The sequence below is a fragment of the Diospyros lotus genome, chromosome 5 (assembly GCF_014633365.1).
Source record: "Diospyros lotus cultivar Yz01 chromosome 5, ASM1463336v1, whole genome shotgun sequence".
NCBI lineage: Eukaryota > Viridiplantae > Streptophyta > Magnoliopsida > Ericales > Ebenaceae > Diospyros > Diospyros lotus.
Window position 1 is genome coordinate 21030224 of NC_068342.1, and position 17231 is coordinate 21047454.

The 17231-nt window shown below is 37.6% G+C and overlaps 1 long non-coding RNA gene across 1 annotated transcript; it reads left to right on the forward strand.

Annotated features, from left to right (window-relative positions):
* The first annotated feature begins 13490 nt into the window (after window positions 1-13490).
* LOC127802498 (uncharacterized) lies at window positions 13491-16928 on the forward strand. The gene is made up of 3 exons (XR_008023292.1): window positions 13491-14276; window positions 14514-14598; window positions 16733-16928. It is a non-coding gene; the product is annotated as an uncharacterized LOC127802498 (long non-coding RNA).
* Window positions 16929-17231: the final 303 nt, after the last annotated feature.

Sequence of the window (17231 nt, forward strand, 5' to 3'; positions counted from 1 at the left end):
TGGATGATTGAGAAAGTCTAAGGAGGAAATTTGAATGAAAAACAGCTCATTCGAATGAAAAAAATGGATTTCAACAAGCTCATTCGAATGGCAGAAAACTCATTCGAATGACAGAGACTCATTCGAATGACAGAAGGCTCATTCGAATGACTGATGATATTCAAAGGCTATTCGGATCTGATCTGGGACTCATTCGAATGACTCTCAAATTCATTCGAATGAATTTTGAAAATTTTCAACTTTTGAACTGGCAAAACTTGACTCATTCGAATGCAACAGTAACCTTATTCGAATGAATTTGAAGATCATTCGAATGACAAGAAGGCTCATTCGAATGCTAAGCTATACAAAGCAACAACTTACTCACATCTTCAAGGGCTCATTCGAATGACAACAAGGCTCATTCGAATGACAGTCAAAAACCTCAAAAATACATACGAATGATATGATAATCACATGACTCATTCGAATGACCCAAAAACTCATTCGAATGACTGGAATATTATAGGGGAAAAGCCTACGATAACACTGAAACTTATTCGGATACTTTGAAACTCATTCGAATGACTCAAGGCTTATTCGAATGACTGGATTCTTATCAGATATACAGCTTACGATAACAGAGATCAAAACTTGAATCAAAACTTAGCTTCACTACACCATTCCAAAAGAAATCTTGGGAGAACAATCCCAATTGATATATAAACAACTTGAGGGATGATTTACTGATCATAATTAATGTAAACATTGCAAGGAATATATACATAAACTGGTTGGTACTCACTGTACGCATGTAAATACATATATAAACATGCACTGAACTGAAATAACTCACTGTAACGCACATATATGAATATACATGCACTGGAACTGATTCAATTATGGAAATCTGATATCCAACTCAATCAAGACCTGTAAGAAAGGATTACAGGGGAAGGATACTCGTCTTATGATCTTCTTGATCGACTTAATGATCTCACGAGAGCCTCCTATGCAAGACTTGAACTCACTGCTCGTGCCTATATATATATATATACACTGACTGTAACATAAATCTGAAACTTAAACAAAGAGTTGCTGAAACTGATGATCGAATGCTAAATACGATCCTGTAAGAAAGGTTTACACGGAGAAGAACTTGCCTTTCAAACTCTCTGATCGATCCAATGATCTAACAGAAGCCTCCAACGCAAAGCCTTTAATTCGCTGTTGAAGCTTCTTCTTCCCTCTGTTGTTCTTCACACGGCGAAGACAACATGGCTAATGACTATTATATATATACATATGCTTAAGAGAAACCCTAACGCCATCTCTCTCTCCTAATATAACTAGGAGTCTTTCAATCCGAATCCTCCTCACGGCTGGGATTAATTAATCCCTTAATCAAAATAATTCTATTTACTAATTGAATATTAACATCCAATCCGTAATATGACCAACACGTCCTTGCATTTAATTTTCACAATAATTAAATATAATTAAATGCTATTTTCTCAATTAAATCTCTAAATTGCCACATTAAATAATTAAATGGCAAATCCTCTTAATTAATCGCTTCAATAATTAATTAACTAATAAATACTAGGCCCTCTAACGGGTCGTTACACATTCCATATGTAGGAAAGTCATTAACGGTCCACAACAAAGCTGCCTTCATCATAAAGTTTTACTCCTTGGATTTGATGGACTTGAAATAATAATCGTTAGAAACATAAACTCTCTTTTCAAACATAATCAAGGTGGTAAGTTATATAGGGTCACAATGATTGGCTAACAAGAGTACGAGCAACCTGTAACACCTAGAAAGTTCAGGTTGCTTTGGGAATGATAAATTTGAGAAAAATACGAGTTTGTGGAAGATTAGTATCTAAAAAGCCCAAAAAATTAACCGAATTGACTGCAGGGTATACCCTAGGGCTTAGATACTAACAAAAAAAAGGGTACGAGATTGACGAATATCTCGAAGAATGATTTGTAGCATCGAAAGAAATCGGATCAAAGACAATTTTTGGTACAGTTTCGATTCAAACTAAAAAACTGAATTGACGTAAGGGACTTTCAAGAAGTCAGTGAAACCCTCAAAATTTTCAATTTTTGATTAAGGAACAACTATTAAATGGTTTCAGGATGAAACAAGGGCTTTCGCAATCTAAGCATAATTTTTTTCCAAAGTGTAATTTCTTAAAATTACCCAAGAGAGGTCAAAATGACGTTATTTCAGAATCTTCGGGGGTCAAATGAGAAGTTTAGAACATGAGTGTCTTAATAGAAATTTTGGAAAGCCCAGGGGCTTTGTGGAAAGGGCTTAAATGAAATTTTAAAATTTGAGAGAGACAAAAGTGGAATTTTTCAAAACTTAGATAGCCATGACCGACCAAGCTGCCAACCATCTCCCATTGTCAATTTCGGCCAATATTGGTCGAGGGAGTGGGATGAGGGGCCTCAGGGTTGGTTCTAGGCCATAATGGCTGGTCCTTGGCCGAGAATCGGCCACGTTGACGGCCGATTGGGTTAGGTTTTTCGGTCGTTTCTTGGTTAAAAAATTGAGGATGTTGGAAGCGGATTTTTAAGGCTTAAAAGAAGGAAATAGGTCGACCTAGGGCAAGAAAAAGAATTATAGGCCTTAGATTGGGCATGATTGGTCGTTTCAAGGTTCGATTTCAACTATAAATAGAGGAGGGTGGTTTGGCCGAGGGTTTTCAGAAGTTGGGACTCAAATTGCTCTCATTTTGGGTTGAATCGAGGGCTAGGGATAAGGGGATTTTGTTCTTGAGTTAGTGAGGATCATTTCTAGAAAAATTGGAGTGTTTTCGTGTAGATTTGGTGAAGTTTCGATGCTTTGCTGAAAAAAGAGACCATAGCCTTAGTCGAGAGTTTAAACGGTCGGTTGAGCCATCACCAGTGCTTCTTTTAAGCATCAAGGCATACCATTGTGATCAAATAAGGGTGTAGAACAAGCTTGAAGTAAAAACCAGCATCGCCGGTGTACCAGAGCCAAAGAAGACGACTGACGCCTGAGGTGCACATGCCAGTCTTCACATGCAGTACACACGCAGGGCACTTGGCCAATAGGTAATTTTTGAATTTTTTTTTTTAAATTCTTAGAAAATTATTCTATGAATTATTTAAGGAGGTATTTATTTTGGAATATTAGAGAGAAAATAGGAAGAAAATAAAGAAAAATGTGAAAAAATTATGAAAAAATAAGTGTTGATGTTTATTTGAATAAATATGATGGATAGGGTACTTTGAGGCTCGAGGTTGAATGATTGTGCAATTTTTTAGCTCAACACTCAAATAGAGGCAATGCACATTTTTCGAGAAAATTTGCATTTGTTCGAGGTGAGTGGGTTTTAGCCCAAAGGCTTATACGTGATGAGATTTCCTTTACTATGCATGTTATTCCTGAGAATTGCTAAGTATTATGTAATTTGTGAGCATGTTGTCATATCTGTACATATATTGTTGCATCGATAGACATGATTTCTTCACATGGCATGATATTGTTGGCATATTGATATTTGTGCATGGGATGGGATATCTCCCTGATAGTGTAGCTGTAATTCACCAAGGGTATTGCCAGAAGAACGTATAGGAGTAATCCGTTGCCTTGTGTGCAAAACAAGACTACTGCCTAGGGTTTCGTGCCGGGCTATTTTTAAGGGAAGTTACGCTAGGGTATCAGTTTATGTAAGTCTATGCATCATACATTCATGTTATTTTAACCCCTCTCTTAGAAGATTCATCTTTTAATGTTAGTTATCTGTCCCTGGAATATTCCACATTCCAGGTGAGATGAGCAGCCGAAAAGGCAAGAGGGTGATCGAGGCGTGAGCATGATGGAAGTTGTGATGAGTCCTAAGACAAGGCTAAGACAAGTTATCTAGTTAGATTGGCTTTCTTTATTTTCGGTTATTGTAATGTTATGATGAGCAAACAATATGTATGAACTCGTTTATGTTATGATTTTTTTAGGTTTCTTAAGGTTTTGATTCTTGCTTCTGCTTATGTTTAAGTACACCATTCCCCAGTCATGTTTGGGAATGCTAATCTTATTCAGGTATGTTAAGGATTTTAGTATGATTCGTGTATGTATATAAAAAACAAAAAAATCCTAGTGTAAATTTTAACACCCTGAGGAGACGTGGCGTTATAGTTGGTATCAGAGCAAACTTTATTTGGAGACTTAGGAGAGATCTTTAGGGATCTATGAACTCGAGGTTTAGAAGAACTTAGGTTAAGAAATCTAATCAATTGTTGAAATGTTAGAATGGAAGCAGATTACCTCGAGCAATTTTGGGTGACTCACTGGACCAATCGATGGATGGATAACCAATGGATGGATAGTGAATCGATGGTGGGGGACATCTTCGACTGCCTTGACAATCTAGAAGGCATCTTGAGAGACGTACCACCGAGCAGTTTCGTGAGACCTAGCCTAATGCATGCCTGGGTAGATGTCCTGATCAATCACTTGGAAGGAGAATGGAGAGCCTTAGCTGAAGGGATTCACTATCAAGGCAACTACGCGTCCTTATATTTCTTTTGTCAGCAATTCTGCAATCATGTTGCTAATATGTTCAAGGGAGTCTTAATAGAAGGAGAAGACTCAGATGGAGATTGGGACTCCGACGAAGCATCCGAGGCTAATGCAATGGACACTGACTTCTTTAGCTTAGATGATGTGGATAAGGGGGCAACTGTACTCGATGATCCTAATGGACTTGGAATTGAGTCTAGAGACGAGACAACAGATGATAATGCTTGGGTCTGGAAGTCGAACAATCCCTAGAAGAAGTCTCGGGCGACTTTTTCTTTGTGCTCAGTAGTGTGCCAGTGTGTTGTTTTCTTTTTTACCTTAAGCAATGTCATATGTTGTACTTCAGCTTAGTAATGAAATGAAATCCCTTTTTGGAAAGAATTTCTCGTAGAATGAGATGCTATCCTTTACTTCCTTTCAGATGGTGACTATAAGGCGACAAAGAAATAGGACTCCCATCACCAACCAAAGGATCGGGGATGTTGAAGGAGGTGAGAGTCACCACTACAGTCATAACAACAATAGTAACATCAAGAGTAGGGATCAAGAGATGGAGTATGCGATCCCAGAATGATGTTTGGACAGGATGGAGAGGGTCAAGTTTAGGTAGAATCAAAACAAGTATTTAAGATAGAACTACTCACCTTGAATGAAGCTTAGAATACCTCAATTCTAGTGCCCAAGCTCGATTTTCATGCAAATCCTCAAGTCTTTTGACCAAACCACCTCCTCACACGCCCTCACGCGTTACCCAAGTGTTCTGCGCGTGTGATGCCTTGTGTGTGCTTCGCATGCTTCTTCTTCTCTAAGAACAAAAGCCCTCTATCCGCTTAGCTCGAATCACTCTCGTTCAACATGAATTTATCACGACTTTGAATGAGGAGACACTTGGCCATGAACATTCTATTTATAGTGCTTGGATTTTGTAGTAATCATAACAAATCTTACCAAATCTTATTCAAATCAAATCTTATCTTATCTCTAAAGTCATCATGAAGTTTCATCTTATCTCTAATGTCATCATGAGCCTTTATCTTATCTCTAAAGTCATCATGAGCCTTCATCTTATCTGTAACATTATCATAAAACTTTTCATAAAAGTTCAATTTCTGAACTTTTTGAGTAATTGCACTTAAACCCCTTTCAACTTGGTTACTAGACCATTTTTTAATTACACTTATGCCACTAGAGAAAGGATTTATTATGCTAATACCCCAAGATTTTAGATAAATTACACTTTTACCCGAACTTCAATATTTATAATTTTACCCCTGGCTCAGAAATTGAACTTTTATCTCCAAAATTTCATAATCCTTTGAAATGTCCCATTTCCTCAAATATTTGAATTTGAAAATCTTGAATATTACATCCTTTATGATCATTCGATTTTCTAGGCTTGAAATTAATTGTACCAAAAATCGTTCCCGATCCAATTTCTTTTGACACATAAAATTGTGTCTCGAAATGATTATCAATACTATATCATTTTTTTTTGACATCTAGGGTCTGGGGCACTTCCTATAGTTGGCCCGATCACTCAAGACTGTGATAATGTACCGTATAGCCCTAATCTTTTGAAAAATTTCACTTACACCCTACATAGAATTACATTTATAACTTCAAGAATTTCCCAGGTGTTACAATGATCATATTTATAGATGATATATTGGTGTATTTTGGCTGCACTCTCACCCTGTAATTAAAACACAATAAAAAAAATCATAATAAAACTTTTATATTTTTTTCTTTATTTTGGTGAGAGGTTTATACTCGCTAGTGTACGAGTGCAGTTGTAGTCCAAATTTAAATTTATTTTTTTCTAGATGAGTCCAAGTCGTCCACTGAGAGATTTATTTATACCAAAAGTAAAAGAATGTCACACACATGCGCACGCATTTGGACAAATTGGCAGCAAGATTTTTTTATGATTTTTTAGACAACATATACTAGGAAATAAAGCAAGGCATAAATTGAAATAAATACTGAATGTGAGAATATGAAATTGGATAGTACTTGGGTTAAGACAATTTCAGCGCCAACTCGTTGATTCCCAAATTTTAGCAGACAAGGTTAGTAACATTAATTTAATTTCAGATATGAGGGTTTGTTATTAAATGCAATTAGAGATAATAATAGTTCTAGTTTAAACAATCCCCATACATGATATGTAGGATTCTAATTTAAGCAACTGCCATAAATTCAATTACAATTAATACATAAAACACCTAAATCAATCATCCAGGTTTGGGTATGATAGCGTTTTCAGTTCTAGTAACTCTTATACATGGCATGAAAGCTTTAAGTTAGGCTTACGCTCCAATCCAAACCTAGTGATTTCTCAATAATTACTACACACCCATACTGAAATTTAAATTAATGTCACTTATTTTAAGCGCAACTTTCTTTGGGAATCACTAGCGTTGGACACTGTCCTTACCTTAACCTAAGATTAGATTTAGCTACTCATTTCTATTTGAAAATTAATTGACAGGAATTTAAATGACGTAATTTAAATAACAAAATTTAAATGACATGAATTAAAATAACAGAAACTAACCGGCCATTTAGGCGGTGGATAATTAAAAGACAAGAATTAAAATTATAAAAATTTAAAGGCATAAATTAACTGGCCATTTAGGCGGTGAATAATAAAGTAATAATAAATGACAAAAGAATTTAAAAGAAAAAAGAAATGAAGTAAGATCACAAGAGAAAACAATAGAGAAAATAAGAGAGAATAAAAGCAATTCTCAAAGAGAGAATTCTAAGGAAACAACTAAACTTTGATTCAAGAATAATAATCACCCTTACAAATGCAATCAAGTGAGCTATTTATAGCCCACAAGATACAATACAAACCGCACAATTTTAATTATTCAACTAGACATAATTATATCTAACGGGCACTCACACACTTAAAGTTAAATGGATTTTAGTTATAATACACACCTAAAGTTAAATGGATTTTAGCTAAAATACATACCTAATAAAGCACTCATAAAGTTAAATGGATTTTAGCTATAATACATACCTAATAGTTAAATGGATTTTAGCTAAAAACACACCTAATAAAGCACTCATAAAAATAAATAAATAAATAAATTTCTACAATTGGGTTTTTGATCTTCATTAGGATTAAAAATAATCCTTGGGCCTTCTCCAAATGATGTCTTCCATGGGTTGCTCAAGTTGGGCCTTAATTCTTCATAGGTTTTAATTCTTCATGGGCTTTAATTATTCATTCTTCAATCCAATTTGAGTCTCCAAGCCCACCTTCTTCATGCCTACAAACAAGCAATTGAGTGTTATTAATAAATTATATATTATATATATATGTATTACACATGGCACATATATATTAGATTATATTATATATATATTACATGCATGCATGTATTGATGTATATATATTGTATATATTTATATATGTATTATTATTATTTTTAAATTTTACTTTAGAACTTCATTTCATTCATTTTTCAATTTAAACTTGCATATAACCATAAAATATATATTAATATCTAATTTAAACCATTTTTAAGATCAAAAGAAAGGTATAATTATAACAGATTTTTTACAAAATTAACCACTAATCATATTCCTTGTATGTTAAGTTCTCAAAGTGCGAGTTCTGGCTATCCCAAGTCGCGTTTCTTGGGCATGTGATCTCGGCTGAAGGGATCTCACTGAATCCGACCAAGATTAAGGTTGTTCAGGGATGGAAATTGCCAACGTGTGTGACTAAGGTGTAAAGCTTTTTCGGATTGGCAGGCTACTATCGAAGATTTGTAGAAGGATTTTCAAAGATAGCTGCACCTATGACGAAACTCATATGGACAAAGGTCAAGGGTAGGCTGACCTCGACACCTGTTTTGGTAATGCCTAGTGTGATAGAATTGAAATGATATGGCACACACCAAGAGGGGGGTGAATTGGTATGTTAAAATAATTTTTGAAATATAGAGATGTCGTCTGTTAAGACCACGGATTCGTTAAATCTCAAGACCTTGAAATGGCACGATGAGGTATCAACCGTGTAAAGACAATCTCGTTTTGAGAGAAATGAATATGAAATCTTATGAATGATTAAGCGAAATAAGTAAGAATAAAAATGATAACAGGGACAAATGAAAACAAAGAGCACAAGAGACCAAGATTTATAGTGGTTCGGCTTTCCAAGCCTAATCCACTACCTTAGCTACCAACTAAGGATTTTTAAGCAACTTCACTATCAACCCCCTACTCAATACGAGCAGGTCCTCTAGTCCTTGACTAGGAAATGTACAACCTTCCCAATTTAATGGGCCCTCTAGCTTATGTTAGGAAAATTTACAGAAATCGTGAAATTGAGAGTCTAAGAGTACAACTCTTAGTTACAAGCTCTCTCTTTAAATAAATAATCGAGGCTTAAAATGAATGGAACAGTGAGATATCAAAGCCTCAAAAATGAAAATATAGAGAGAAGAATTAAATGCTTGATGTAACAATGAAAGCTCAGTAGTTCAAGATATTAAATGAGTTCAGTAGCCTTCAATGCATCTTGACCACCTATTTATAGTTGATGGTGGATAAGTTTAAAATTTGGACTGTTGTGGGTGGTTGGGTGAGCATTAAATGCGCCAAAAACTAGCCGTTATAAGTTTATGAGAAACAAATAGTCGACAGACAAAATAGGTTAGTCGACTATATTTTCAAATAAAACTAGGCATAGTCGATAGACAAGAAAGCATAGTCGACTATTGTTTAACAAAAACTACACATAGTCGACAAATCCTTTTACATAGTCGACAGATACAAAAATACAAAGAAATTTTATAAATTCATATGTATACATAGTCGACAGAATATATAGCATAGTCGACTATCTTTAAATAATAGTAGACAGAATGGAATATAGTCGACATATGCCATACATAGTTGACAGAACATATAGGCATAGTCGACTATCCTTCAACATATAGTCGACTATTTATAGGCATAATCAACAGCACTAAAACACATAGTCGACTATCCATTATAAAAATTGAATACTTAACATATCCTCATTTTGATTCTTTTCAAAGTAAGTTGAGATAATAAAAAACATATTTAATTTGAATTTAAAACACACTCAACCATACTCAACATTACTCCTATATAGATTTTCATAACTTTGCTTCAAGAAGATTTAAAGATTGTTTTTTTCATTCATATAGATTGATTAAAAAAAGCTTTGTCCATATATATTTACTTACTTATAAAGATTTAGAGATTGATTTTCATAAAGTTATTATCAAAACCACTATTTTATTTTTCAAGAGTAAAATATCATAGTGGTCCTAATGGATATGTTGTGTACGCAGATGCCTTGAAGATAGGCTTGGGTTGCGTATTAATGCAACATGGTCGAGTGATCGGGTATGGGTCGCGACAATTGAAGAGGCACGAGGTAAACTACCCAACTCATGATCTAGAATTGGCCGTCGTGATATATGCTCTAAAGTTGTGGATGCACTACCTGTATGGTGAAACCTTCAATGTGTTCACAGACCACAAGAGCCTGAAGTATGTGTTCTCGCCAAAAGAGTTGAACCTCAGGCATCGACAGTGGATGGAGTTTCTCTTGGATTACAACTGCACTATTCAATATCACACAAGGCGTGCCAATGTGGTGGTTAATGCCTTGAGTAGGAATGTGCCTATTTCTATGATCGGGTTGATGGCCTATGAGTGGCTGATGTTGGAGGCTTTTGGCCAACTAACGATGAGTGTAATGCCTAAGGAATCGTCCGTCCTTATTACTAGCATGGTAGTTCAGCTGGATTTGGTGAACAAAATATAAGAGGCGCATGTGGATGATAAACGAATACATCTATGGGTAGATGAGCATGGTCAGCCTAAGAAATTCGATTTTGAGATACATGATGGTATACTCAGATTTCGGGGAAGAATATACGTGCCAAAGTGAAAGGACTTGAGGCAAAGAATTTTGAACGAAGCTCACAAGACTCGATATACTGTGCACCCGGAAACCACAAAAATGTATAGAGACCTTTGGGAAGTCTACTGGTGGCCGAGGATGAAGGCAACTGTGGCAAGGAAGGTAGCTCAGTGTGACATATGTCAGAGAGTAATGATCGAGCACCAGAAGCTAGCAGGGCTAATGAAACCCTTAGACATTCCAGAATGGAAATAGGAGCATGTTATGATGGATTTTGTGACAAGGTTTCGTAGGAGTCATAAAGGCAACGATGTGATTTAGCTCATCGTAGATAGGCTGACAAAGTCAGGACACTTTTTTCCTATGCGGATGGATAGGCCAGTTTGAAAGTTTGCAGAGCAGTATATTGGAGAGATAATCAGGCTCCATGGCACACTAGTAAGCATAGTCTCTAATCGGGAATCAAGGTTTACCTCGAGATTTTAGGGACGCCTACAGGAATGCATCGGAACACAACTGAACCTTAGTATGGCTTATCACCCACAAACTGATGAGCAATCTGAGAGAACCATTCAGACACTTGAGGACATGTTAAGGTCCTGTGCCCTAGACTTCGAGGGTAATTGGGAAGAACACCTACCATTGGTAGAGTTTGCTTATAACAACAGCTACCACAACAGTATTGGAATGGCACCGTACGAGGCTCTATATGGGAGGAAATGTCGCTTGCCTATCTATTGGACTGAGGTAGGAGAAAGACAAATATTGGGGCCTGAGCTGGTGCAGCAAATGACCAAAACGATCCAGCAGATTCAAGAGAGAATCCAAATCGCTCAAAGTCAACAAAAGTCTTATGCAGACAAGAGGATACGAGATTTGGAATTTGAGATGGGAGATCATGTGTATCTAAAGGTATCTCCTCACCATTTGGCAACTCGAGGGAAGAAGAAAGGTAAGTTGAGACCTTAGTTTATAGGACCATATCCAGTGATAAGGCGAGTTGGACCTTTAGCTATCGTCTAGAACTACCTCCTAGCTTGTCCAACATCCATGACATTTTTCATGTATCTCAACTTCGAAAGCATATACCATACTCAACCCAAGAAATTCGGGTGGAAATGATCGAGCTAAGAGACAATTTGACTTATCCAGAGTCACCCGAACAGATCTTGGATCGTCGCGACCAAGTTTTGAGGAATAAAATCATTCCATTAGTAAAGATTCAGTGGAGAAATCACATCGAGGAAGAAGCTATGTGGGAGCTCGAGAATACAATTAGGAAAAAATATCCCCAATTGTTTGAGGAAATGGAAATTGAATAGCAAAATGTTTGTGGTTTTTTTAGGAATGTTATCAAAAATTTTGAAATAAAGAGATGTTTATGAATAGTGTAATTGTTTTTTTACTGTTCTTGATGTGTGTGACTGTTGGTGAAGAGCTACAACGGAAAATTCTATGAAAAGGCACGGCATACCTAGTAAGCATTGTTCATGTAATGGTATAAATTGGAATGTTTAAATAAAGGAATTAGGGTAATAACGTCATTTCAATTGCAAGTTATTTTCCAAATATCGATGATTTGGTTAGTTAAATACAAAAATTTCAAGGATGAAATTTCTTAAGGGGGAGAGAGTGTAACACCCAAAAAGTTCAAGTTGCTTTAGGAATGGAAAATTTGTGAAAAATACGAGTTTCTTGGAAGATTAGTATCTAAAAAACTCAAAACAATTTGACCAAATTGACTACATGGTATACCCTAGGGCTTAAATACCTACAAAAAAGGGTACTGGGTTGACAAACATCTCGAGTAATGATTTTTAACATAGAAAGAAATCGGATTAAAGACAGTTTTCGGCACCACTTTGATTCAGGTTGAAAAATTGAATTGATGTAATGGACTTCCAAAAAGTCAACGGAACCCTCAAAAGTTTCAATTTTTGTGTAAGGAACAATCCTTAAGTGGTTTCGGGATCAAACAAGGGGGTTTCGCAATCAAAGCATAATTTCGAGTCAAAGTGTAATTTCTTAAAATTGCGAGAGAGAGGTTGAAATAATGCTACTTCTGAATTTTTGGGGGTTAAATGAGAATTTTAGAACGTGAGGCTCTCAATAGAAATTTTGGAAAGTCTAGGGACTTTGTGGAAAGGGCTTAGATGGAATTTTGAAACTTGAGAGGGACAAAAGTGAAATTTTTCAAAACTTGGACAGCCATGGCCGACCAAGCTATCGACCATCTCCTATCGCTGATTTCAGCCAAGATTGGTCGAGGAAGTGGGATGAGGGGCCTTAGGGTTGGGCCTAGGCCATAATGGCTAGTCCTTGGCTAAGAATCGGCCATGTCAAAGACCGATTAGGTGGGGTTTTTCGGTCGTTTCTTGGTCAAAAAATTGAGGATGTTAGTGTAATACCCGATATTACATAGAATTGAAAAATAAATAAATTTCGATTACTTGAAGGGACCTCGGGTGGTCCAGGAAGTCGAAAGTCGGTTTCAAGAAATTAATTAATGAAATTTGTCGAGTTGGCGGCAGGGAGTGCCTCAGAACTTGGATGTCCAGGGAAGAGAGCAAGAGATTGGTGAGCGTCTTGAGATGAGGATAATGGCGCTAGAAGTAGCCTGATCGGGAATAATTTTCGAAATAATTTCGGTATAAGCCCAAATGGGTGCTAGTGCCGAATGGTCGTAGGGGACCTCCAGGAAGTTGAGGGGACCCTAAGGGTAGTCCAGTTTGGTGAATAAGACAACCCTTAGGCATTTTTGGATGGAATAAAGGTCTCGTGCAGACGCATGGACGAAATCGATATTTTCGAATAGAAGTCAATTATTAATTTCAGAAAATCAAGAATTTATGGAGTTAATGGTATTTAAATTAAAGTTTGGAGAGTCCAAGTGTAATTATAAAAATCCTCAAGTGCCATTAATGAGTTGCTTAAGTGAAATTATGAGTTATTTGGGGGTTAATGTGTAATATGTATATGTATATATATATATATAAATAGTGTGGGCGAGAGGTGAGCTTCCAGGAAGCTTCGTGCATTCCTCTTTCTTTGATATTTTGAAAATGCAGAGAGCAATAAGGGAGGAGAGTGATGGCTGAGAGATTGAAGTGAGGGAGCTCGAGAGATCAGCCGAGAGAGATCGAGAGAATGAGAGAGATCGAGATAGAGGGAGATGTGGGCCGAAGGTAGCAAAGGCGAGCGGTCATGGCAGGAGCTTCGTTGTTGTTCCAGCCGCTGGTCAGGGGCAGGGGACGTGCGGAGGAGGCTAATGGCAGTCGTGGTGGCGCGGGGAATCGTCGAAAATGGCCGGAGGCGCGGCCATGACAGCGCAAAGCTGCTGTTGCAGTAGTTAGGCACGGCCATGGCAGCACGCAGCAGCTGTAAACGGTGAAGTGGGCGAGCGATGGCAGCTGCTGAGGCGCCCGAGGAGGTCGGTCAAGGGCAGCGATGTGCGGCCGGTGGTGGCCGCCGAGGGCGGTGCTGCGAGCGGCGGCGGGCGTCGGAGCCTAGCCTGGCAGCGGTGTGTGCAGGCAGCGCTCGGTGAAGAAGAAGGAGGAACAGGAGCCACGCGCACGGGAGAAAGAAAATGAAGAAGAAAATAAGAAAAAAGAAAAAAGAAAAAAAAATAGTAAAGAAAATTTTGGAAAATCTGGAAAAATAGGAAAAATTCCAGGAAAATGGGGGAAACTTCTAGAAATTAAATTGGGGCTTGAGGAGCGTGTCGGAAGCTCGAAAATGGGATTTGGGGCGCAAGTGGCAGCTCAAAAGGCAATGTCAGTGCCAGCGTTTTTCAAATTTTTCTCCAGATGAGTCGAGGTAAATTAATATTTCTTCCCAAATTATTTGCATTAAGCGAGTTAATGTAGAATAATTATTCGTTGAGTTAAACCCTATGTCGAGGTTGTTTGGAAAGTTGTTGATGGTTGGTTTATGCCGTGATTGGTGTTGTTTTGTTGAGTTGTTAATGGATGGTTCTGATAGTGTGTGGCAAAGTTGAGAGTATTGGTTTAATGCTGGATGCTAATGGAGTTGGGTTTGTGTGTTTACATCTAGGTTCGACCAGGAAGGCAGTGATCCTAGAGGAACTTGAGGTTCAGGCTAGAGTTCGTGCCGAGGCAGAGATAAGGCTTCGAGCCAGGTAAGGGATGACTCCATATAGAGGTGGCCTTGCAAGTTGGTAAATATGCTTGATAATGTTTTTATGTTGCATTTGCATGTAGTGGTTAACACTTGCGTGATGCGAGATCTAGTGGACCTATGGCCACATGGAGGACTAGTGTGGTGGGGGCTGATAGGTTGATGCCTCAAACCTTGGTGGGTTGTGAGGATGAGTAAGCCTAGCCTTATTTGCATGCATTGACATACATAAACATGGTTATATTCATATTTACATGCATTGCACCCTTACTGAGTCTTTATGACTCATGAGGTTTTACCTCATGTTGTAGATGATGCAAGACCGAATGCAAGCAAGGATGGTGCCGGAGATTGTTGTGGCAACTAGCATCGTTGCCCGAAATGTGTGGATGTGTATTATCTTGTATTTTTTTTATATGTATTCATGTGCTTGAGTGTAAGTGTTATTGAGCACTAGAGGTATCTAGTTGTTGTAAATAGAATGATGTGATAGATGATTGTGAGTCTGCGTGATGTATATGTGGCTTTAGTTGTAAAAGTCAAGTTCAGACTAAGTAAAGATCAACGAGGTATGTTCTCATAAATCCCCAATACTCAGCAAAGTGTTTGTTATGCTAGCTTTGTGTCTGGGTCACCTCTGGCTTGCTATGAGACAAGTTGAAGAGAGGTGAAGCTCACTCGGGTTTCGGGTCTCGGTCAGCTGAGTTTTTCTTATTTGAGTTGGGACTGATTCCTGAGTGGAGCGAAGGGAAGGATGAAGCTTAGTTCCCACCTAGAGCGTTTCCTATTGAAACATAATCCAACCCTTCAATTGTGGTTCGTCGGGTGAGTAATCCGGTCGATTATTTATCAGTGGCACCCGTAAGTGGGAGCGGGTCGTTACAGTTAGAGGCCGATTTTTGGGGCTTAAAAGAGGGAAATAGGTCGACCTAGGGCAAGCAAAAGCAGTATAGGCCTTAGATTGGGCATAATTGGTCATTTCAAGGTTCGATTTTGACTATAAATAAATGAGGGTTTGGCTGAGGGTTTTCAGAAGTTAGGACTCAAATTGCTCTCATTTTAGGTTGAATCGAGGGCTAGGGATAAGGGAATTTTGTTCTTGAGTTGGTGAGGATCATTTTTGGAAAATTTGGAGGGTTTTCGTGTAGTTTTGATGAGATTTCTAGGATTCGCCGGAAAAAGAGACGGTAGCCTTTGTCAAGAGTTTAAACAGTTGGTTGGGCCTTCTCCAGTGCTTCTTACGAGCATCAAGGCATACCATTGTGATCGACTAAGGGTGTAGAACAAGCCTGAAGCAAAAACCAGTATCGTTGGTATACCAGAGCTGGAGAAAACGACCGACGCGTGAGATGCACACGCCAGTCTTCACATGTAGTACACGCGCAGGGCGTGTGCGGGCGCGTGGCCAATAGGTAATTTTTATTTTTTTTTAAATTCTTAGAAAATTATTTTATGAATTATTGTGGAAAAATATTTGAGAAAATATTTAAGGAGGTATTTATTTTGGAATATTAAAGAGAAAAATAGGAAGAAAATAAAGAAAAATGTGAAGAAATTATGAAAAAAATAGGTTATGATGTTTATTTGAATAAATATGATGGATATGGTGCTTTTAGGCTCAAGGTTGAGTGATTGTGCAATTTTTTAGGTCTTTATGAAAATCGAGGCAATGCATGCTTTTCGAGAAAAATCTGTATTTGTTCTAGGTGAGTGGTTTTTACCCCAAAGGCTTATATGTGATGAGATTTTCTTTACTATGCATGTTATTCTCTGGAATTGCTAAGTATTATGTAATTTGTGAGCATGTTGTCATATCTGTACATATACTGTTGCATCGGTAGACATGATTTCTTCACATGGCATGATATTGTTGGCATATTGATATTTATGCATGGGATGGGATGTCGCCCTAATAGTGTAGCCATAATTCCCCAAGGGTATTGTCAGAACATGTATAGGAGTAATCTGTTGCCTTGTGTGCAAGACGAGACTGCTACCTAGGGTTCTGTGCTGGGCTATTTTCCAGGGAAGTTACATTTGGGTATCGATTTATGTAAGTCCATGCATCATACATTCATGTTATTTTAACCCTCTCTTAGAAGATTCATCTTCTAATGTTGGACATTTGTCCTTAGAATATTCCACGTTCCAGACAAGACAAGCGGCCAGAAAGACAAAGGGGTGATCGAGGCGTGAGCATGATGGAAGTTGTGATGGGTCCTAAGCCAAGGCTAGAACAAGTTATCTAGTTAGATTGGCTTGCTATATTTTTGGTTATTGTAATGTTATGATGAACAAACAATATGTATGAACTCATTTATGTTATGATTTTTTGAGGTTTCTCAAGGTTTCGATTCTCATTTCTGCTTATGTTTAAGTACACCATTCTCCAGTCATGTTTGGGAATGTTAATCTTATTCAGGTATGTTAAGGATTTTAGTATGATTTGTGTATGTATATATATAAAAAAAAAAATCATAGAGTAAATTTTAACACCCTGAGGAGGCGGAGCGTTACACGACCCGATTGACCATACGGAGTGAACCCATCTACATAGAAACCAAGTCTCACATTTCTAGGATCAGTAGAAAAGTCAAGATGTGTCCGATCGAAATATTTTCATGCTTCACCGTC